The 22,931-nt window shown below is 41.3% G+C and overlaps 1 protein-coding gene across 9 annotated transcripts in view; it reads left to right on the plus strand.

Annotated features, from left to right (window-relative positions):
• MAPK10 (mitogen-activated protein kinase 10) overlaps nt 1-22,931 on the plus strand; it is a 239,964-nt gene that overhangs the window by 33,320 nt on the left and 183,713 nt on the right. For 2 of the 9 annotated variants that reach the window (XM_075860994.1, XM_075860961.1), the window contains exon 2: nt 587-639. The exons of the other annotated variants lie outside the window; for them this stretch is intronic. The gene's annotated coding sequence lies outside the window, so the exon portion shown is untranslated. The remainder of the gene's footprint in view (nt 1-586; nt 640-22,931) is intronic. 9 annotated transcript variants of the gene reach the window in all.

The following is a 22,931-nucleotide window of genomic DNA, read 5'->3' on the forward strand; positions in this document are numbered from 1 at the left end:
ACTCTTTCTTTTGTGTCTTACCTGAGGCAGTGAAGTACACTTGTCAATCTGTTATTAATCCTGCCTACTAGGGTTAGTGAAGTGATAATATTTCACCAGTACATCCCACCAATGCTTCTGCTGTATATTCGTTGATTACTCTGGTCTCTACTCTAGCATTGTCACCCACTAACTCTGACACCTGCTACTTATTTGGATGCTGCTTAGAAAACCGGGTGCTTTATAAAATTACTCATTGGGTAGTCTAAAGAATTCCATAATAATTACCCACAATGAGTTACTTTTGGTTTTACAGAAGTTTCCCTTTAAATAAATTTTATTAGCGATTGACTTTCATGTTTTGTTAAGGGGCATTATTCAAGCTGCATTGGAAATTCATTAAATTCCTAAAAATGCTAATGTTCCAATCTCCGAAAGAACACATCTTAAATAAATGTACATTTAAATACATATGAATGCATTATACCGCTCTTATTGTATCTGATAATGATTGCTTATTTCTTACAAGCTTTCTGTTGATATAATCTATAAATACATCGGACATTGTAAAAAGAATGCGGCTATTTTATTTTACTTTCTTGCTTAGATAAAAGAAGAATATTTTAAACAGAGTCCCTGCTGACGTCTGGATAAACTAAGGTACAAAGGTTTTGTTAGATTCATGTGAACCTAGTAATTAATGAGTTTCTCATATTAAAAGGCCACAGATAGCCTTGACAAAAAACAGCTGGTTAGATTACTTACCGGAATTGGTATCTAAAAAAAAATTACATTTATTTTTTCAATTTCTAGGTTAAAATAATGAGACATCCTTGAAATAAACGCCAACAATTTTAGAGCAATTTCCTTCTTTATTAGGAGTGTATTGTGTACCTCCCAATTTTTTAATTTAAAGTACAGGACATGAGCATTTTTAGGTCCTATTTTATTTAGTCTGAAATACCAATCCTCCAGTTCCCGCAGTGTCCTATTCAGATAATTAAAATTCAGGCATTTATGTTGAATATATAATTATTCATCTTATTCACTTTCCTGCAATCTTACTTTTCAAAATCAGTGTGAAATTGTCTAAAAAGTTGCTATGTTTGGCTCCATTTTATGAATGTAATGACCATTTTCTTACTTTTTTCGTTGAGGGGAGGCATTTATTTAAACAAATTGTAGTGTGACTGTAAAGCCTAATTAACACGAGCCTGTTCGGTCCGTGATATACGGTCCATATGTCGGCCGCATTTCCCGGACTGAACGCACCGCAGGGAGCCGGCTCCTAGCATCATAGTTATGTACGATGCTAGGAGTCCCTGCCTCCCCGCGGAACTACTTTCCCTTCCTGAAAACATGATTACAGTACGGGACAGTTTTCATGCATCAAGCAGTGACAGCTAGCGTCATAGATAACTAAGATGCTAGGAGCCCGGCTCCCTGCAGTTTGTTCGGCTTGGGAAATGCGGCCGACACACGGACCGTATATCACGGACCGAACACGCTCGTGTGAATTAGGCCAAACGGCAAGTGTTTTTTAATCTAATGTGTATGACCAGCTTTAGAAAATAGAGCATCTCAGAATGTGACTTCAACGTACTTGCATTAGGTGCAATAAGTAACACCACATTACCAGGGGCAGACATACCATATATGCAACTAACACGGGGGGCCTAGCTGGTAAGGGGGCTCCCTGCCATCTTAAAAGCCTCTAACAGCATCCTACTGTCCATTAGATTGCATGTACGGGACTGAGCTATTGCATTTCATGAGTCACAATTATGGCGGATTGTTGAACAGACAGTTTGAGAATACTCTGCAATAAGGGATCGGATGCACTATATTTGGAAAGCAAGGGGTCCATATTATTTTCTTGCACAGCGAGCCCTCTGCTGTCTATATCCGCCCCTGCACATTATATAAAGGTAGTGCCACCTACCGGCCACTTGTTGTGAAGTTTGTCATCTCCAATGGTTTTCCTTTCCTTTAAAACAGTGGCTCTGTAGTTTAAGGATAGGATAGGAAAATCATTGGTGACCACCAGCTCTTCAGAATGAAGATCCTGACAAACTAATCCCCATATGTCATCTTTTTTAACCCTTGTGAGTGTGGCATGTGGAGAGAGTGAGACACTGGGGCTAACTACAGTCATACCTACATTTTTATGTTTTAAATTGGCTTTAAAAACATGGAGAAATATCCATATATTAGTAAATCAGAAGTTAGAGCTGTAGCCGGAGTCTGTCAATGTTTCTTTTGATTATAGAGATACAGGCATTTTTCTATTCAGTTATGACAGACTTTTTTTTTTAAGAAACGAACAACAATTAGCTTCTCAACAAGAGATGGGAAACCGTAATTTTTTTTTATTGACAGGACCGACAGGAAAAAGGTTATTTGGTCATCAGTTGCTGAGAAACAAGTTCAAAAGTGAACACAAACGTATCTGCACGTCCTCTTGTCAAGTTTTTAAAAATGGCCTCCAGAGCTAACTTGTGATTAACTAATATATGACCAATTTTATATTGATGATAAATGCTGTGCTTAGTATGTGATCATACCAACTATGTACGGTTGGGCAGATTTCTCAAAAGCTCTAGATAGAAAGTCCTAATATCTGGTGACTTGCTCCAGGGTTATCAACATTTTTATTAACACCACAGATAACACAGTGATAACTCTCTGAGAACAGATAATGTAGTAGATGTAAGAGACAAACACATGCAGAGACACAGACAGACAGAGACACACACACACACACACACACACACACACACACACACACACACAGACACTATAACATTTTAAATATAAAGACTCAGCAGGTTAAATCGCAAGTTAGGTGCCAATGACAAGTGTCTGAGCACCTCCAATATAGGTTTATATAATGGCAAGCTTCATTGCATCATAAAGAACTAGGAGAAAAGGAAGCCATAACACCACAAATGTTTAAATATAAATAACAAATTTTATTGGGACATACAACATAAAATAACATTAGTATAAAATTTAAAGGGATCTAAAAAGAAACAGTATGGTTGCTTAAAAACAATTAATTCCAGGGTGTCTTGCATAACAGATTCTTTAACAGTTATGTAAGCCTCACAACGACCAACAATGCGTGTCCAAATCCTATAGAACGGGCGTGTATGTAGCCTATGTGTAAAAACACAAATGTAGTCTTAAGGGAGACACAGGGTTAAATTAACACCATGTGCTCCAGAGTACCCAAAATCAGAAGGCTGTATAACAAATTACGCCAGAGTAAAAAGGATAGACCACGAGAGGGAGGTCAGAGTCAGGCAAACACAGCCGAACAAAAGTTCAAGTGTCTAAAGCGTTCAAAAAACAGAAAGAGTCTGTACATGCATAGTAAATGTGTCTGCAAGCTTACCCATGGTAATAGATGGTATGATGGCCCCACACTGCAGCCTGATATGGTAGCACCCCGACGCGCGTTTCGCCAATCTAGCTTCCTCACACACACACACACACACACACACACACACACTATAACATATACACATACAAAGACAGAGACACACACTGTATACACACTACACACACAGACACTCACCATGTCTCCTTGCTGACAGCATCACAGGTCAGGACGGGCTGTGGGCGGAGCTTCCTCCCTGCTTCTCGGCACAGAAGAGCACAGAGTAGAGGCAGAGCTGGAAGGCTGCAGCACGGGAGTGGACCTGTCTCCTGACCTGAGTCATCTGACCTCATGTCACTGACGTGAGGTCAGGTGACAGGTAAGGTGACCGGACTGGTCCACTCCCTGGCCGTCACAGACCCCAGTCAGAACGCCGTAATTTCCTGGCTCTTCCTAAAGCTGCTGCAGGTGTCCGACATACGGGGCGCCTGTCAGCAGCGATCAGCTGCTTTTCGGCGCCCCCCCCTTCTCTACCACCTAGGCTTTGGCAGCGTATGATCTAAAAGTGCCGAAGCTGCCACTGTACCTCGTAGACTGGGCTAGTACTACGCAGGTGCCGTCCTTTTTCACTGTGAACATGCATAGGCGCGCTCACAGTGAAAAGCTTAATAGGCTGGGCGGGCAGTAATCAACCAGCGCAGGCTGGGGCGAGACCATGTGATCGGGATACGACACAACAGTGGAGAAGCCTGAAAAAGTGACGTCAGAAGTCATGTGATCCGAAGAAAAGAGCAGCCAGAGCGGAGAACAGAAGCAAGATTGCACGGGTAAGTATATTATTCAACTGTAAATATGTGCAATGTGTGTTTAAATTTACTGAAAAAATTAATCTCGGACAACCCCTTTAATTTCTTCTGTGGTGGCGCTAAATAGAAATTGAATACAAGGGAAATTGAACATTAAAGGCTCTATTACACCGGCCGATAATCGGACGGTGCAGCGAGCGCCGCTCAACGAGACATGATTGATCGGTGCTCGTTTGCTCCTGTGACAAGGAGCTATGTATATGGATGAGCGGTATTAGTATCATATCGGCAGCGCGCCTCCCTGTTTACAGGGAGATGTGCAGCCGACAACGATAATATTTTAGTTTTTTAAAATGATACGATCAGCAGATGAATGTCTAATAGTGTGGGTTCCAGCTCTGAGACCCGCGAGTATATATAGAGAACGAGGTTCACCTAACATTCGTTGCGCCTGGTGCAGCGGCCGCATATTCCAGGCGGCAACTAGTGGATAGAGTGCCGCACATGCGCTCAGCTCTCACCATTTTGTTAAATTGGAGTTCCGGAAACAGCCGAGCAGGCGTTGCTCGGCTGTTTCCGGAACTCCCATACAACCGAATGTACATAGCTGCCCACATGTGCAGGCCCCTCTCCTCTAGACCCAGCTTGGCATCTACGGCCAGTGGCTTCCGCACCTGGCGAATCGAGGGTATGGTGACCCCCTGTTCTTGATATAGTTGCGGGTCCCAGAACTGTGGATATGCCATACATGTCTAAGATGAGAATACCCCTTTAAAGAGGCTCTGTCACCAGATTATCAAATTCCTATCTCCTATTGAATGTGATCGGCGCTGCAATGTAGATAACCCCAAAGTTTTGTTTTTTTTTAAAAAAACATCATTTTTGCCCAAGTTATGAGGAATTTTATATTTATGCAAATGAGCTTTTCAATAGACAACTGGGCGTGTTTTCTCGTTTTACCAACTGGGCGTGTTTTTACTGGTTTTACCAACTGGGCGTTGTGAATAGAAGTGTATGACGCTGACAAATCAGCGTCATACACTTCTCATCGTTCCCACCCAGCTTCTTTCACAGCAGACACACAGCGTGAAGTTACCCACAGGTCCTTCAACTTTGTCGTCGGACAAAGAAGATACATCGGCTCCAAGCGTCCAAAAGGTTAATATGCTCGTCTCTAGTGAGTTTGCTATGCTTACCTGCACATGGTGATGCTCCTGCAGATTCAACTGTACTCTCTGACGCCTGAAGCTGATGTGTCTTCTCTCTTCCGACGCCAAGGTTGAAGGACCTGTGGGTGACCTCATCGTTCCCACCCAGCTTCTCTCACGCTGTGTGTCTGCAGTGAAAGAAGCTGGGTGGGAACGATGAGGTCACCCACAGGTCCTTCTACCTTGGCTTCAGAAGAGAGAAGACACATCTGCTTCAGGCGTCAGAGAGTACAGTTGAATCTGCAGCAGCATCACCATGTGCAGGTAAGCATAGCAAACTCACTAGAGACGAGCATATTAACCTTTTGGACGCCTGGAGCCGATGTATCTTCTTTGTCCGACGACAAGGTTGAAGGACCTGTGGGTGACGTCACGCTGTGTGTCTGCAGTGAAAGAAGCTGGGTGGGAACGACGGGAAGTGTATGATGCTCATTTGTCAGCGTCATACACTTCTATTCACAACGCCCAGTTGGTAAAAACACAATACACGCCCAGTTGGTAAAAACACAATACACGCCCAGTTGGTAAAACGAGAAAACACGCCCAGTTGTCCATTGAAAAGCTCATTTGCATAAATATAAAATTGCTCATAACTTGGGCAAAAATGATCGTTTTTAAAAAAACAAAAAAACTTTGCTGTTATCTACATTGCAGCGCCCATCACATTCAATAGGTGATAGGGATTTGATAATCTGGTGACAGAGCCTCTTTAAGTCAGAAGGCCAGAATAGCAATAATATAGCCATTTGTAAAAGGCAACCTGTTTTGTTGCACAGGGAACTCGGAATTTCTTGGACAGACAATTTCCCGCTGTTTCCTAAGAACTCATTATCTGCCTTTGTTTAAGAAGATTATGTAGAGATTTGTATCATTGGGGTGGTCTATGATAGATAAGCAGACTCAAGGAATAAACGATTAATTGTCAGTAGATGAAGTAAAAATAGTTTTAAGTGTCCGGAAGCGTTCCGTAAAAAGCCTGTTTTATATGGATTAAACATAGTATTAGCATTTGAGGAGTAGTATGTGGCTTTTATCTTGTGAAAAGAGCATCTGGGCAATGGCAGTAGGCCTGGGTGGGATTTCACAGCGGTGATTCCTGCACAAGGAAATATCTCTTTAGGTTCAGAAAATGATTCTGTCTGTGACATAAAGTAGGACAAACATGAATACTGATATAGTTAAAGAGGCTCTGTCACCAGATTTTGCAACCCCTATCTGCTATTGCAGCAGATAGGCGCTGCAATGTAGATTACAGTAACGTTTTTATTTTAAAAAAACGAGCATTTTTGGCCAAGTTATGACCATTTTTGTAGTTATGCAAATGAGGCTTGCAAAAGTCCAAGTGGGTGTGTTTAAAAGTAAAAGTCCAAGTGGGCGTGTATTATGTGCGTACATCGGGGCGTTTTTAATACTTTTGCTAGCTGGGCGCTCTGATGAGAAGTAACATCCACTTCTCTTCAGAACGCCCAGCTTCTGGCAGTGCAGATCTGTGACGTCACTCACAGGTCCTGCATCGTGTCGGACACATCGGCACCAGAGGCTTCAGTTGATTCTGCAGCAGCATCGGCGTTAGCAGGTAAGTCGATGTAGCTACTTACCTGCAAACGCCGATGCTACTGCAGAATCATCTGTAGCCTCTGGTGCCGATGTGTCCCCGCTCGTCTGACACGATGCAGGACCTGTGAGTGACGACACAGCGTGATCTCTCGAGAACACGCTGTGTCTGCACTGCCAGAAGCTGGGCGTTGTGAAGAGAAGTGGATGATACTTCTCATCAGAACGGCCAGCTAGTAAAAGTATTAAAAACGCCCCGATGTACGCACATAATACACGCCCACTTGGACTTTTACTTTTAAACACGCCCACTTGGACTTTTGCAAGCCTCATTTGCATAACTACAAAAATGGTCATAACTTGGCCAAAAATGCTCGTTTTTTAAAAATAAAAACGTTACTGTAATCTACATTGCAGCGCCTATCTGCTGCAATAGCAGATAGGGGCTGCAAAATCTGGTGACAGAGCCTCTTTAAAACCAGTTGTGTTGCTCGCATGTAAAAATTGAACTCCATAATTTTTGTAGGGCCGTTGTGAAATTCACGCCACTTTTGATCATAAAGTTGACAGTATACGTAAAAACATATATACCACATTTGTGCAGTCTATGCTCTTCTTTAGTACTGTAAAACAAAAGGTACTCAGATAAAGTACTGTTTAGTATACGTACATTTTAAAAACATACTGCTCGGTCAGTCGGCTGTTTATTATACCGAGTATGTGTGTCTGAGATATGGAAATTTTAAATAAGGACCTTTTAGAGAAGTGGATGATTATTATTTGTGTACAGCATTGTGTATTATGTTGGTGATATAGTCGTCATGGGAAATATTACAAATGTAAACAGACATCAAAATGCATGCAAAGTAAAATGAATGGTATACATTAATATGCTTGTTCCTTTTTAATTTCTCCAGTTAAAGAATTTATAGGAATGTTGGCAGCCACAACCAGGTAGATAATAGCCGGCAGGACTTGTGGAATATATTGTGTTAATAGTTTGCGGAGCTTTGGAGTAGCAGCTAATCGCAATGCAGCACTTTTTCGTGAAGAATCATGTTAAACAAGCTGTCTGTATAAGCTGCAGTAGCTGTGTTAATAATTGGTGAAATGAAATGCGTGTCTTCTCACTAACCATTCATAGGACGCATTTTTACTACTTTAACCAGTTAAGTGCTAGTTTTTTTTTATTTTATCATCTATTCTGCACCATGATATAAAATGATCCCTATGGAGCATCAGAATTGTGCACTGCTGCAGCAGCGTGACTACCGCAGAAATGTGTAAGATAAAGAGAAGTCTTACTTAGTACATCTCCCATCAAAATATAAAGCTGCATATAGAGGAGGCATTTTTTTTATATTAAGATAAATTGAACATTGCTGATTTAAAATTTATTGTGATTGCGGTTCCTTATCGTTCGGTCGGGTCATGTATATACTTATTTTTCACCAATGTGAGCGTTCTGATGATACCTTAACATTGACAATTGTTTTCATGTTTTGGAATGATCATAAAGTATAAATTGCCATTTTAAAACTTTATATACACCTGCAAAATAATCTATTTAATGATCATTCAAAAATGTTAATGCATTTTCCTTTCCCTTAAAGGGATTGTCCTGGACATTATCATTAGAAAAGACCATTAATGTTTGATCAGTAGGGGTCCAACCTCCGGCTTGCCTCCCAATCAGAAGAATAAACAAGACTTTAAAGGCTATGTACACCTTTGAAATCTTTTTTTTTTTTTTTTTATAATAATATTGTCCATTATTTTAACTTTTTAATATACAGCTTTGTATACTTTATACAGAGCAGCTGTATCATTTGCTAAGACCTGATTCTGTCAGATCCGCGGGACTGACAGGTTCAGTGTCAGCGGGTCCTTTGTGTCTCTGACATGCAGGAACCACCTGTAATCTATCACATCTAAGTTATGAACTTAGACGTGATAAATAGCAGCTCGATCCACGCAGGATCCGCTGACACTGAACCCGTCAGTCCCGCAGACCTGACGAATACAGGATTCAGCGCTAGATACATGTGCTCTGTATACAGTATTCAAAGCAGCTGTATCTCAAAAAGGAAAAGGAATTTTTTATAAAAATTTATTTAGGAAGTTGCACCAATCACGCTGATGGACAATTTTTTTTTTTTTATAAAGACACGATTTCAAAAGTGTACTTTTAATGCAATAGTTTGAGCTCCAGAGCTGGCCCGGTCCCTCTGTCGTTATTGTCACCCCATTGTATGCAAGTACGCATAGATACATCTCCCTCCTTTAGTAGATACGTCTCCCTTGTTCTGCTCCTCTTTTTTTCTTTGTGTTTCTCCATCTTAGGTTTGCTCCCAAAGTCATGTCCCGGTACTTTCAGTACCAACGTGAATTACAAAGGGGTACACCAAAAAGTCTGCATACATGCATGCCTGGTAGCTAGAAATACAAACTCCTTCTCCAAAGGTTTCCATTTATTTCAATGTCATAATTTGGGAGAAAACAGCTATACAATATTCTAACGCATGCAAAATGAAAATGAATATGTAAAGCTCACTTAGCTACTAGTGACTCCTGCATGGCACGTCTGGCTAGTTTGCATATCTTGTCGCATATTTATAGACATTTGCCTTTCAGGAGTCCTGGAAACTCTACGATATGTCACCTGACTTTACAAAAAACAACTATTGGTTGAATATCGCTTTAACAACATGACAAAAAATGACTTTTTATAGGTGACTTTTTAATTTTAGGAGGATATGCTCGAAAGTTATGAACAAAGGGGTGTCACCTTTAAAAAATGGATGTCATAAGGGCCCTTAATAAAGGAAAATAGTGGATGAACTAGGTATAAAATAGTACAGTTATAAAGAATTATGTATTCTAGAAAGAGTTATTTTTTTAAATATAGTATTTAGTAGACGTCAGCGTTTCGTTTTACAACCGTGGCGAAAGCACTTGTCAGGCAGCTGTGTACTTGTTTTACATTTTAGAACTCTTCAGTGACTTGCAGTGGCCCTATAGTTCAGAGTAAACTGTATAATATTCACTATGTAAGGCTACCTGTTCGTGTCAAATATACAGACCCTGGTAAGTATATCCTATAGTCCTACAGTATCTTTTAATTACTTTAGGCCCCATGCACACGACCGTATTTTCAGTAAATACTGTCCGTAAATACGGATTCGAAGGCATCAGTAATTCATCCGTATTTACGAATTGGTATCTGCAAATACGGTTTGTATTGCCTAGCAACGCTTCCGTAAATACAGACGGTTTACGGATGCACATCCGTGGCCGTCCGTATTTACAAAAGCTCCCATAGACTTCTATGGGAAAGTCTGTGCTGTAATTACTGACAAGAATACGACAGGTTGTATAATTTTTACAGTAATTATGACAAGGACTCTCCCATAGAAGTCTATAGGAGCTTCTGTAAATACGGGCGGTTACGGATGTGCATCCGTAAACCGTCCATATTTACGGAAGCGTTGCTACTCAATATGTTGATGACATCATTTGCAGCCTCCCTCTTTTTTACGGATCCATATGTACGGATCAAATACGGATACAATACGAACCGTATTTGTGGATACCAATCTGTAAATACGGATGAATTACGGATGCCTACGGATCCATATTTACGGACAGTATTTACTGATAGATGAAAATACGGTCGTGTGCATGAGGCTTTAGGCCCCATGCACACAAACGTGCTTTTGCGGCCGCAATTCCCCCGAAAATCCACGGGAGAATTGTGGCCCCATTCATTTCTATGGGCCCATGCACACGACCGTGGTTTCCACGGTCCGTGCATGGCCCAGGAGGCTGGACCACAGAAAGAACAGACATGTCATATTACAGCCGTGTTCTGTGGTCCAGGCTCATAGAAAATAATGGACGCGGCCATGTGCTTGGCCCGCGATTTGCGGGCGGCTTGCGGGTGACACTCCGTGGCCGGCCGACCCGGAAAATCACGGCCGTGCACATGATTACGGTCGTGTGCATGAGGCCTTAGACGGCACAGCAAATGTGCCTGTTTTATGTCAGACAAATGGTTTTGGTCATTTACTGCGGCACCGTTAGTAACAAATAAAAAAGCATCTTGTTTCTGACAATAGACTCAAAATTATATATAACTGTACATTAAAATATCAGCCTTATATATGCAGAACAAGTACGTTTCCAGTAATGTTACTTACAGTCTTCATGATGGAAATGCAATATATTGTAATTTTCTGACTTTATTCAGTTCAGTGCAATATTATTAAAACTAAGTGCAGATATTGATGCACAGTAAAAGGAGATTGGTGGATATATATGGATAACTACTCATATGGATAACTCATTGCATGTATTAAAAGGCAAGTCTGGGAAGCATTGTGCTTGCATTGATGGCCAATTCTGGGAGGGAAACTTAGTGCAAGTGGTGAAGGATTGTTTTGGGGAGGTGAGTCCATGTAAAGATGACCAATACTAGAGGGGAGCTTAGTGGCTAATTGGGAAGTGCTCTTGACATATATTGATGGAGTATTTTACCTGCGGATTTTTATGGATAATTCTAGTATTGATGCACAATTTGATCTTGTCTTGGTTTCTGGATGATCCATACAGTGGGTTTACAGCACATGCACCCGCCCATAGACGCTATTGCATGGTAGGTAGTGTTAAATAAAAGCTTTTTACAGTCATTTTCAGTTATTTCATCATTTTTTGTAGAGATGTGACTCAATTTTTGTTATTAGAACACTATACTTCTGTTTATGCTTGTGTTGCTTGTGTTCTCATATTTCTTTAGATTTTTTTTCTCTAAGTCTTAAAGAAACTGATCCTTCTATTGAAATAATGGAAACCCTCAGATGATTTTACCCTTCTATGTGATAAGGAAATCTTGGAAAAACTCTCTTGATCCTCTTAAGAGTTAGGCTGGGTTCACACAACCTATTTTCAGACGTAAACGAGGCGTATTATACCTCGTTTTACGCCTGAAAATAGGGCTACAATACGTCGGCAAACATCTGCCCATTCATTTGAATGGGTTTGCCGACGTACTGTGCAGACGACCTGTCATTTACGCGTCGTCGTTTGACAGCTGTCAAACGACGACGCGTAAATGGACTGCCTCGGCAAAGAAGTGCAGGGCACTTCTTTGCCACGTAATTTGAGCTGTTCTTCATTGAACTCAATGAAGCACATCTCAAGATTTACGAGCGTCTCAGACGGCTCACAAAATGCGAGGAGGAGCATTTACGTGTGAAACGAGGCAGCTGTTTTCTCTTGAAAACAGTCTGCCTTTTCACACGTAAATGACAGCTAGCGTGTGAACATACCCTTAGATAGAAGACCTAAAGTTTGACTTTTATATGAACCGTTTAAAGGTCTTTTCTGGCTAAGTGCTATCAAGGAAGCACCTTACAATATATTGGCCACACAAGAAATGCGTACTAATAACACAAAATTCTTATTTACAAGTTCATGTTGCCAGAACATCAAATCAATCTGGAGCAAACGCGGAAATATTATCAAAGCACGACCTCCTCCGTTATCCCCCCTAAAGGCACTATTACACCGGCCGATAATCGGCCAATGCAACAAGCGCCGATCAACGAGACATCGTTGATCGGTGCTCGTTTGCTCCTGTCACAAGGAGCTATGGATGGGGCTAGCGGTCGTTACTTCGATCATTATCCCATTATTATCATGTCGGCAGCACGTCTCCCAGTTTACACAGGGAGACGTGCTGCCGACAACGATAATACTTTAATTTTTTAAAACGATATGATCAGCAGATGATCGAGCGTTTGCTCGTTTATCTGCTGATCACAGACATGTTTACACAGGACAATTATTGGCAAGGAGCGTACTATGAACACTTGTCTGCCCGATAATCGCCCAGTGTAAAAGGGCCTTAAGGATAACCAGCAGACATAATTGTCAAAGATTCCTTCTTTATCTTACTAAGACCTCATGACATTCTAGAGAAACAGGAGAAACATATAAGATGTATACATATATATACACTACCGGTCAAAATTTTTAAAACACCTGAATTTTTCCAGTTATTTTTTACATTAACACAGTTCTAGTATAGCAAATAATGTGAAATGGTTCAAAGGCTCAAAAGTAAGTTAAAAACATAAAAAAAATGCAACAATATTCAGAAATTCTGATTTTAACCAAAGGGCTTTTTTCAGGGAAGACATCAAGGACAGCTGCTCTGCAGCACAGAAAGCTAATTTTGGTTTGAAATTGGATGCAAACTATTCCTACAGGTGTCTCAACTTTTGGAGATTACTTTTAAACCATCTGATTCTATATAACCAGTGTTGGATTTAGACAGTTTTGCTCTTGAGGACAGAGCCCATTGCTATCATAATGGCAAGAAAAAGGCTATTAAAATAAAACAAACAGACAATTATAACCCTTAGAAGTGTAGGTCTGTACTGCAGGGAAATTGCCGAGAAAGCCAAGGTGGAGGTCAGTACAGTTTCCTATACCATCAAAAGGCACTTGGAAACTGGTGGAAACTCTGACAGGAAGAGGTTTGGCAGACTAGTGGCCACTACAAAATCAGATGACAAGATTTTGAGAGTCATAGTTTGCGTGATTGGCGCCTCACAGAACAAGATCTTCAAGCCCAGCTTAATGCAGCAATAAATAAGCAAGTTTCCATTTTAACTGTGAAGAGAAGACTTCTATCTTCAGGTTTGACAGGTATAGTATCCGTAAGAAAGTCAAAAGATTGTAAAATTAAAAAAAAAACGACTTGCCTGGGCCAAGCAGCAGCTCCAGCGGACTACTGAAGAGTGGAAGAAGGTCTTAAGGACTGGCGAATCAAAATTTGACATCTTTGGTACATCACACAGGGTTTTGGTACGTCATCTAGTACATGAAAGGATGCTTTCAGTGTATGACACCAAGTGTCAAACATGGAGGAGGAAGCGTGATAGTCTGGGGCTCTTTTGCTGGATCCAGAGTTGGCAACTAGCACAGGGTTACTGGCACACTGGATAAAAAGGGCTACCACAGCATTTTGATGTGCCATGCAATACCCTCTAGTGTACGCTTACTTGGTCAGGGGTTCACGTTACAGCAAGACATGATCCAAACCATACTTCTAGGTTATATCAGAACTACCTAAGAAGACAAGAAGAAGCCGGTAGGCTTCAAAGAATGGAATGGCCTGCACAGTCTTCAGACTTAAACCCAAACAAGCTCATTGGGGTTTAACCCCTTAATGACCGGGCCATTTTGCACGTTAATGACCAAGGATTATTTTTTGTTTTTTCACGGTCGCATTCCAAGAGTCGTAACTGTTTTTGTATTCCATCTATATAGCCGTATAAGGGCTTGTTTTTTGCGGGACGAGTTGTATTTTGTAATTGTACCATTTTTAGATGCATATAACATATTGATTAACTTTTATTAACTTTATTTTAGGAGAGAATTGAAAATAAGCAGCTATTCCAGCATTGATTTTCACGTTATAAATTTACGCAGTTTACTATGCAGCGTAAATAACATGTTAACTTTATTCTATGGGTCGGCACGATTACGGGGATACCAAATATGTAGAGGTTTTATATGTTTTTCCTACGTTTGCACAATAAAAAGCCTTTTAGAAAAAAATTACTTGTTTTTGCATCGCCGCATTCCAAGAGCCGTAACGTTTTTATTTTTCCGTCGATGTGGCCGTATGTGGGCTTGATTTTTGCGGGCCAATGTGTAGTTTTCATTAGTACTATTTTGGGGTAGTGTGTAGTTTTCATTAGTACTATTTTGGGGTACATAGGACTTATAGATTAACTTTTATTTTATTTTTTATGGGGGGAATGGGAGAAAAGAGAGAATGTTGCCGTTGTTCTTTGCGTTTTCTTTGGACGCCGTTCATCCGGCGGTTTAATTAATGTGTTAATTTTATTGGTCAAGTTGTTAGGATCGCGGGGATACCATATATGTGTATGTGTGATTTGTTTTGACAGTTTTACTAAATAAAACCACTTTTTGGGCCCAAAAAGTAGTTTTATTTGACTTTGACTGTAATTGTTTTTTGTTTTTTTTTCCACCAACTTTATTTAACTGATTGACATTTTTTTTTTTAGTCCCACCAGGGGACTTCACTATGCGATGTGCCGATCGCATATATAATGCTTTGGTATACTTAGTATACCAAAGCATTATTGCCTGTCAGTGTAAAACTGACAGGCAACCTATTAGGTCATGCCTCCGGCATCGCCTAACAGGCAGATGCTGAAGACAGACCTGGGGGTCTTTGTTAGACCCCCGGCTGTCATGGAAGCCCGACGGCGACCCGCGATTTGTTTGCGGGGGCACCGATGGGGTGACAGAGGGAGCTCCCTCCCTCTGTCAAACACATTAAATGCCGCTGTCACTATTGACAGCGGCATTTAATGGTTTAAACTGCCGGAATCGGAGCGCGCTTCGATTCCGGCAGTTGCAGCAGGAGCCAGGCTGTGTATAACAGCCGTGCTCCTGCCGCTGATCGCGTGGGTACAGTCTCAGTACCCGCGCCATCACAGGACGGATATATCCGTCCTCCTGCGCGAACTAGCAGCTGCTGAGGACGGATATATCCGTCCTTCGGCGTTAAGGAGTTAACTGGACAGAAGGGTGGAAGCAAAGCAACCTACAAGTGCAGCACATTTTTGGGAACTTCTGCAACAATGTTGGGAAGAAATTTCTGCACAACATCTGAATGCAATTGCAGAAAGAATGCCTTGATTGTGTAAAGCTGTTGTATCAGCTAGAGGTGGCTACTTTCAAGAGTTAAAAATCTAGATTTGTTGAAAACAAAGTTACTCCATTACTTTTATTCATCCTAACTTGTTTATTTATTCTAAACTTTCATTTCAAAGTACATTTGAGACATTAAACTGTGTAAATATCAATAAAAACTAGAAAAACGTAGGTGTTCTAAAACTTTTGACCGGTAGTGTATATATACTGTATGGCATAAGCATATAATATTGGCAATTGATTATTAGCAAAGCTATAATGATAATTTTTTTATCACGGGTTACAGGGCATTCATGTGGGCTGTCATGTGGGTGTTCCTGTAGATGAGAAGATAGGGAAAGTTAGTTCTGAGTAGCCTCTGTGATGACCGAATACGGCTGATTTCTCGAGTTACAGTAAGAAGAGTGGCTCTGGAGCACAAAAGATAACTGTTATAATTACTTCAAATGTTATTATATTTCCCCCTTGAAAAGTCATTCCAGGGTATATAAAGGATTGTATATTCCAGCATATGAATAATGTCAAACACCAAATAGCTAGTTGCAATGACTAAATTAATAAATAAACTGGGTTTAATGCTATGTTTGCTTGGCAGACATCTGGGCACTAACATAGAAGCAGTTTTATTTGCAAAGCCACAAAACACTTACCTTTACGTAGCAACCAATAAATTGCATTAATATTGGTTTAAGAGATTCAATGGAATAAGCTTAAAAAGATGCTCCCATTGCAGTTATCAGACAAAGAAATAACCTGTTTTCGCCTTATTTTTTCTTATTCACACATGCCGCCATTATAAAGCACAATTGCAGATTCTAGTTTCTGCACACCTTTGATTTTTATCTTTTTTTTTTAGCATATAATTGCAATATTTACAGTGTCGGTTAAATCACCACGGAAGACTAACAAGATATCTGAGCTGTACTTTGTCCAAACTGCAAAGGTTTAGTCAAGAAAATCTGATAAATAGAACAAAGTGTATGATATTGACAAAAGTGCTTCTGGATGAATGTGTGTCTATTATGGCCTGTTCACATCACGTTTGTGTTGTACGTTTGGCACGTACACCATGACAGCTTCCGTCGTACACGCAAAAGTGTCCCTAGGGCTACATTAGCCTGACAGAGGCCAAAAGAGTGTCCATCGGACAGATGGACATCAGTATACCATAAAAAAGGTATTGAATAGCACAGTAGACCACAATATTTAATACAATGATATCCAGTAAAAAAAGCATACAGTGTGGTATACGTTTTTACAATATGACGATATTTTAAGATGGATGCCACTGTTCGGCATTCATCGGAGGTATCTGTTCAATGTATTCATCAGGAGATTTTCCCAGTGTATACGTTATATGAAGGCCATAAACGTGAATTTGTGCACATCACTGTTAAAATGTCCTTTAATCTACATGAAAAACAGCTAAGGCTCTGTTCACATCTTTGTCAAAGTTTCTGTTTTAACAGATCTATTCTTGAGGGATTTATAGTCAAGCTTTGGTCATAATACAGTCCACATGAAAACAAAATTCATGTTTTTTTAGCTGTATTTTTATTAAACATTTTGAACGATCAATGATTGTGAATAATATCTACTAGCATATAGAAATCTAATACCAATAAAGAATTTGTTCAAATCCAAACCTCTATGAGTATTAACTTATGCAAAAGAGACATTATATCTGTCTTCGCATAATGTTCAATAGAGGCAAAATACAAAACATGTTGGTCAGTTAAAGAAATCAAAAAGCATACCAATATAATATGCAGGTTAACATGTTGAAAAAGAAATGAAAGGGGGAGAGTATCAAAAAGTAGACAAACACAACACACATCAAGGAGGACATTAGAGAGAAAAAGTTGAGACAGTGTTTAATATCAGCTGGTAATCACATCTATTAATTTTCTTGGGCTGTGTAATCGAGCGTCAATCAACGTGACAGCTCGTTGATCGGCGCTCGTTTGCTCTTTTCACAAGAAGCTGGGTTTGGGGATGAGCGATCGTTACTACGATTGCTCATCCTCATACATTTCTATAGATGATACTACACATTTCTATCAACGATTCTATCATATATGGACACAGTGACGTCAGGCACATCTGAAGCGGAATCCCCGACCCTGTGGCCGGTGTTTCCGCTCCAGGAGAAGTCCCTGACTTCACTGTGTCCATATATGGTCACAGTGATGTCAGGCACTTCTGAAGCGGAATCCCCGACCCTGTGGCCGGTGTCTCCACTCCATGATAAGTCCCTGACTTCACTGTGTCCATATATGGACATTGAAGTCAGGGACTTCTCCTGAAATGGTGCCGCTATCTACAGACAGGTAGGGGCGGGGTGCCATCTATGGTGGGGTGCTCTGTAGAACTACCTATGGTTGGATGTATGGCATTACCCATGGGGGGCTGTATGGCATTACCTATGGGGGGGGGTTGTGTGGCATTACCTACAGGGGGCTGTGTGGCAGTGCCTACAGTGGGCTATGTGGCACTACCTACAGGGGGCTGTGTGGCACTACCTACAGGGGGCTGTGTGGCATTACCTACAGGGGGCTGTGTGGCACTACCTACAGGGGCTGTGTGGCACTATCTACAGGGGGCTGTGGCATTATCTACAGAGGGAAGTGTGTGGCAAAAAATTTACAAATGAAATTCATCCAATTTTAAAACGGACAGGGAAAGAACGGATGCGAAACGGGTCAAAATCAACTGTTAAAAACGACAACACGGCCTGGAATGGAATCGGAACGGATACAAAACGGATGCAAAACGGCCGGGAAAAATGGTCCAAAACGGCCGGCACTCGGACCCTGTCGTGTGAATAGAGCCTTATACTCCTGGGCAATTCAGGTGCCAGATGAAGGAGTTGTAACTCTAGGTAGAAGCGTTGTGCCCAAGGATAGAGGTCATCTTCTATTCTGTTGGCCTGGATTTCAGATTCATGGTGGAGCAAAGGGTAGTTTTTCAGTCTCCCAATCTGGTAGGTCAGGCGGTGTTTTGTCCAATGCAGAGCAGAAGCTAGTTAAGTCCGCTTGAAAGCAAAGGGTTGCTTCGCAAACATTTTTGAAAGCTTGAAGGGAAAAATGGAAAACCCAACAAAATGTTATGCTTCAAAAGGAGAAAGAAGTAGCCATAATTGTCGCTTTTCTAAAGCGTTAACCATGAGAGGTATGGAAACAACTGCACAGGAGCTCCTCTGAAGTCAAAATTGTGGAGAGTTCCTGCCTTCGCCTTGATAGTTTCTTACAATTCAGTCATGACTGCAACAAATTATATCTCGGGGGTTGCGAAGTGGAACCCTTAGGGTGCAATGCATGATGTGCCCTGTCTATTTTAATCTGGTGCGAAGGGGACTTTTTAAAGATAGCTTACAATTTAGCTTTTATGTTTTTAGTGTCTGTGGCTCTGGCAAGCCCTGCACCCCAAAATTATTTCTACGCCCACTATTGTCTAAATCTTCTAGATGACACGTAGTATCCTGCAAGGATGTAGCATAGGATGAGACACTAGCTTGAATTTGGAGACGTGTTAAAGTGTGTCTGTCATTAATTTAAGCTCATGGTGCACTGTAGCAATTTCTGCTCTAAAAGTCTCTTTGACCTCAGTAATAAGTGCCCTGAAGTCCTCTTTGGTTGGCAAGGGTTTTAGGTAGTTTTGCCACTCTGAAATATTAAGAAGTAGTGCAGCAGCCAAAGATGTTGCATCAGATAGAGATTCAGAGGAAGTATTTCAGGGGTCCTTAAAGCAAAGTTAGATAGAGAAGGGGTAGCTTCCAAATTGTTATTAGGCGAGTCAGCCCATGTTGTCTGCTAAGGTAGAGTTGTGGCAGGGGCCTTTTCTTGGGCCTCAGACAGTTGAAGGCTTGCACAGCATGTTGGAGTGGCTAGGTGTTAAGGCTGGTAAAAGATGGCACTCACTCACCGCAGCTGACAAAGGATTCTGAATCCTTATGTAAGAGCATTCCTTATGTTAGAGCCCCCTGACATGGATTGTGGCCCAGCTGCTGGGTAAAGTCTGCTACTGTCAGGGATAGAAGGGGAGGCATATTCACGCCTCCGCCAACAATATCCGACGTGATGCAGCCCTCTTGTCTACCTGAGGTCCGGCGGGGAAGCAGGTCCATAGATGACACTGGATGGTAAGTATGGGTGCTTTGTCTAGTGCCGGGCACCACACGGTTAGGGAGACGACTTCTGGTCGAAGACAGGCGCTTGATTGGCCTCTTGTAAAGAAGGCATCCAGGGTCTGCAATGGGGCTATAAGAGATGGGGCTTCTTTTCTCCATGTAGAGGCCAGTGTGAGTGGCTATAAGTCCCTATTTTAGCGGCGGATCTGCAGAACTGCGGGATAATGTGGTCATCTTGCTTGGCCTCTGGACAAGCCCCTATTCATTGAATCAGAAATGCTTACAGATTTATTTTGCTGCCATATACTTTAGTGACCTGGCGAAGTATAAAGTCCTGGACTTGCTGGGGTATGTGGAAGGGAAACGAAAAGAAAGTGATCAGCGACTGCACCTTTTTCAATGTCTTTCGCATATAACTATAGGTAGTTGCGGACCTAGATGGAGGATAGACCTCCTGGGAGACCAATATGGAGATGGGAGAGAAGAGGTGCACTAGTGTATTATCAATGGATACTAGGAAACGTGTAGAGATAGGTGAGTTTGTGCTCACCTTTTTGGATTGTTCTAGAAGGTACAACACTCTGTAAAGATTTTATGGCAGAGGGGTGCAAGCAGTCTGTGACCAGGTACTCGGATTACCGGGTTCACAGAGTGTCATCTGCAGGAGTTCCTTATGCTGAACGCACAGTGGGATAAAGAAGGGCACAGATGTGCTCGCTAGTGTGATAACGTAATGAAAGTTGGTCACTCAGTAATTAGTGTAGGTATTGTGCTTACCGTGTTAGCACTTGGCTGTAAGCATTTAAGAAGTTTCCATCAGGAGGGTTTCCGGACCTTTAAATAACCACTAACATGGCTGCATTGTAAATATTATACTGGTCTGAGTACAAAACGCATCACCGTTGTTTATAATATTGGCCAAATAAATTCCTTACCTACTATCAACACTTGTAATCTCTCTTTGAAGCGTCAGTTGCCATCCTGAAACAACAGGTCACAGCGCCAAAGGTATTTACTCACGGAACCATGCACAGAAACTTCTACTGGCAATGACCGACAGTGGTCCCCTGCCCCATCGGCATAAATGTCCATCTAGATGATTGTTGTTTCCCACTCAAGGTCTGAAAACCCTCCTGAGGGAGACTCTTTAAATGCTTACAGCCAAGTGCTAAGAAGGTGAGAACACTACATTAATTGAAGAGTGACCAACTGTCATTAAGTTATCACAATAGGGAGCGCATCTGTGCCCTTCTTTCTCACAGTGTGTTTTCAGCATAAGGAGCCCTTGCACATATAACTGGTAACTTAGTAACTGCAAGCAGCCATTGAAAGTAAGGGGTCCATTGATTGAATGGCCACTGATTTTAGATGGATTCCTGTAATGCTTCATGATGTTGCTGACAAATGAATCCGTAATCTGAGATGGAGTTTATCTTGATCATACAGTATACAGTTGTTTTGCCTTTCTTTGGATCAACTAAGGCTAATATATAATCATAATTTCTTTATCATTTCTAGTGTATTTTAAGACACCAAAACACAAAATAAAACTGTACAAGTATTGCTTTATTTTATATTATATTATTATTTTTAGCATTAGGAAGTTGTGGAAAGTGTGTTTTGAATAATACCAAGTCTTGGAGCCTCTTTTTCTTTGCTTAGATCAATGCCAATTTTGTGATGAATTGAAGACCTGAGTAATATTATACAGAGTGGTTGCCATGGATGCGTTGCTTGACAATTCCACGTAAAAGACTATAGCTGATTTCCATAGTAACCAGTCTTTCTCAAAAGACTCATCTGGCCAGATTAAAGCTATCCTAGCACTGTGATGTCAGTAGGGAAGAGGAAAGGGTGGCCCTTTCCCATTGATACATTTTTTTCCTAAAAGTAATTTTAGGTGGAGAACTTCTTTAAGATGAATATCACTCATGATTTACATTCACCTTCTGTTGCCAGCTGGATCTCTTGGGTATTAAATAGTCTATTTCTCTTTGAAAGCATATTCTTTATCATAAGTGAGGTGCTGCATCAATATCAAATATATTGTCACAGTGTCTATAAAATATGTCTGGCTGACATTTTTGTAAATGTCACTTGCTAATGCAGATTTTATGTGAACGAAACTGTCTATAGTGTAGATGTGTTTTATTGTGCCAAGATGTTCAGTAGAGTTGGTTGGTGGCAGTTGCCTGCGTAACGATGATTCTTTTACAACTGGTGCCATTTGTGCCTCAAATCTGTGACCTTTTGCAGATAGATTTCTAGCAAAATAGGCTTTGAATTTAGGATCTTAATCTCTAGTTCTGTATAATGTGAACACAAGGTGTAAACGTTTTTAACAGTATAATAATTTTTGAAAACACGATATGCTAGGACATAAACAAGTGCGTCTTTTTCACAGGATCCATAAATCTGAAATTTGGGTTGTTTTTTTCGTGGGTTTGGCAGCCTTTGTGACCAGGAGATAACCAGGGTAAAGACCGGAAAAGCACCACTAGCTTGCTTCATGTTTTCAGTGAAATAAGGCTATAAAGAGAAAGAATAGTTGGGGAGAAACTTATCCGAGTGAAGTATGGAGAGATCCAGTGGAGCAGATTGAAAACATGCTTTGGGGTAGGTTGCACTAACCACTGTGCACACTGGACCAAACCAGAGACACCCATCTGTGGGCAGCATTGTTTCAGAGTTGTTCCTCCTCATCATGTAATGACAGGGGGGTAGGGAAACAGACAGTGAGCCCTAATCTACCCACCACTCAGTCCCTGCCTACTTGCAACGACCCGCCCTAGGGACGGGGTACAACTGGGCGACGGTCCCTACGCTCAGTAGGTGCACGACAGACAAACAGACAAGGGGACACAAGCAAAGGGAAATGGGGCAGTTGCCCACGGCAACACCTTGAGCAACAAGAGAGGTGAACGAGCCGAGTCAAACCAGGAATGTACGAGGTACCAAACGCAGAGCAGGAGAGTAGTCAGAAAGCCGGGGTCAGTATGAAGCAAGGTCAAATAGCTAGGAGCTGCAGCAAGGCCAGGAAACCACACGAGAAGAATCACAAGCAAAGGAGGAACAGGAAAGGCAGGTATAAATAGACAGAGGGCGGGAGCTAGCTCCGT

This window comes from Rhinoderma darwinii, chromosome 1 (genome assembly GCF_050947455.1).
Source record: "Rhinoderma darwinii isolate aRhiDar2 chromosome 1, aRhiDar2.hap1, whole genome shotgun sequence".
Lineage (NCBI taxonomy): Eukaryota > Metazoa > Chordata > Amphibia > Anura > Rhinodermatidae > Rhinoderma > Rhinoderma darwinii.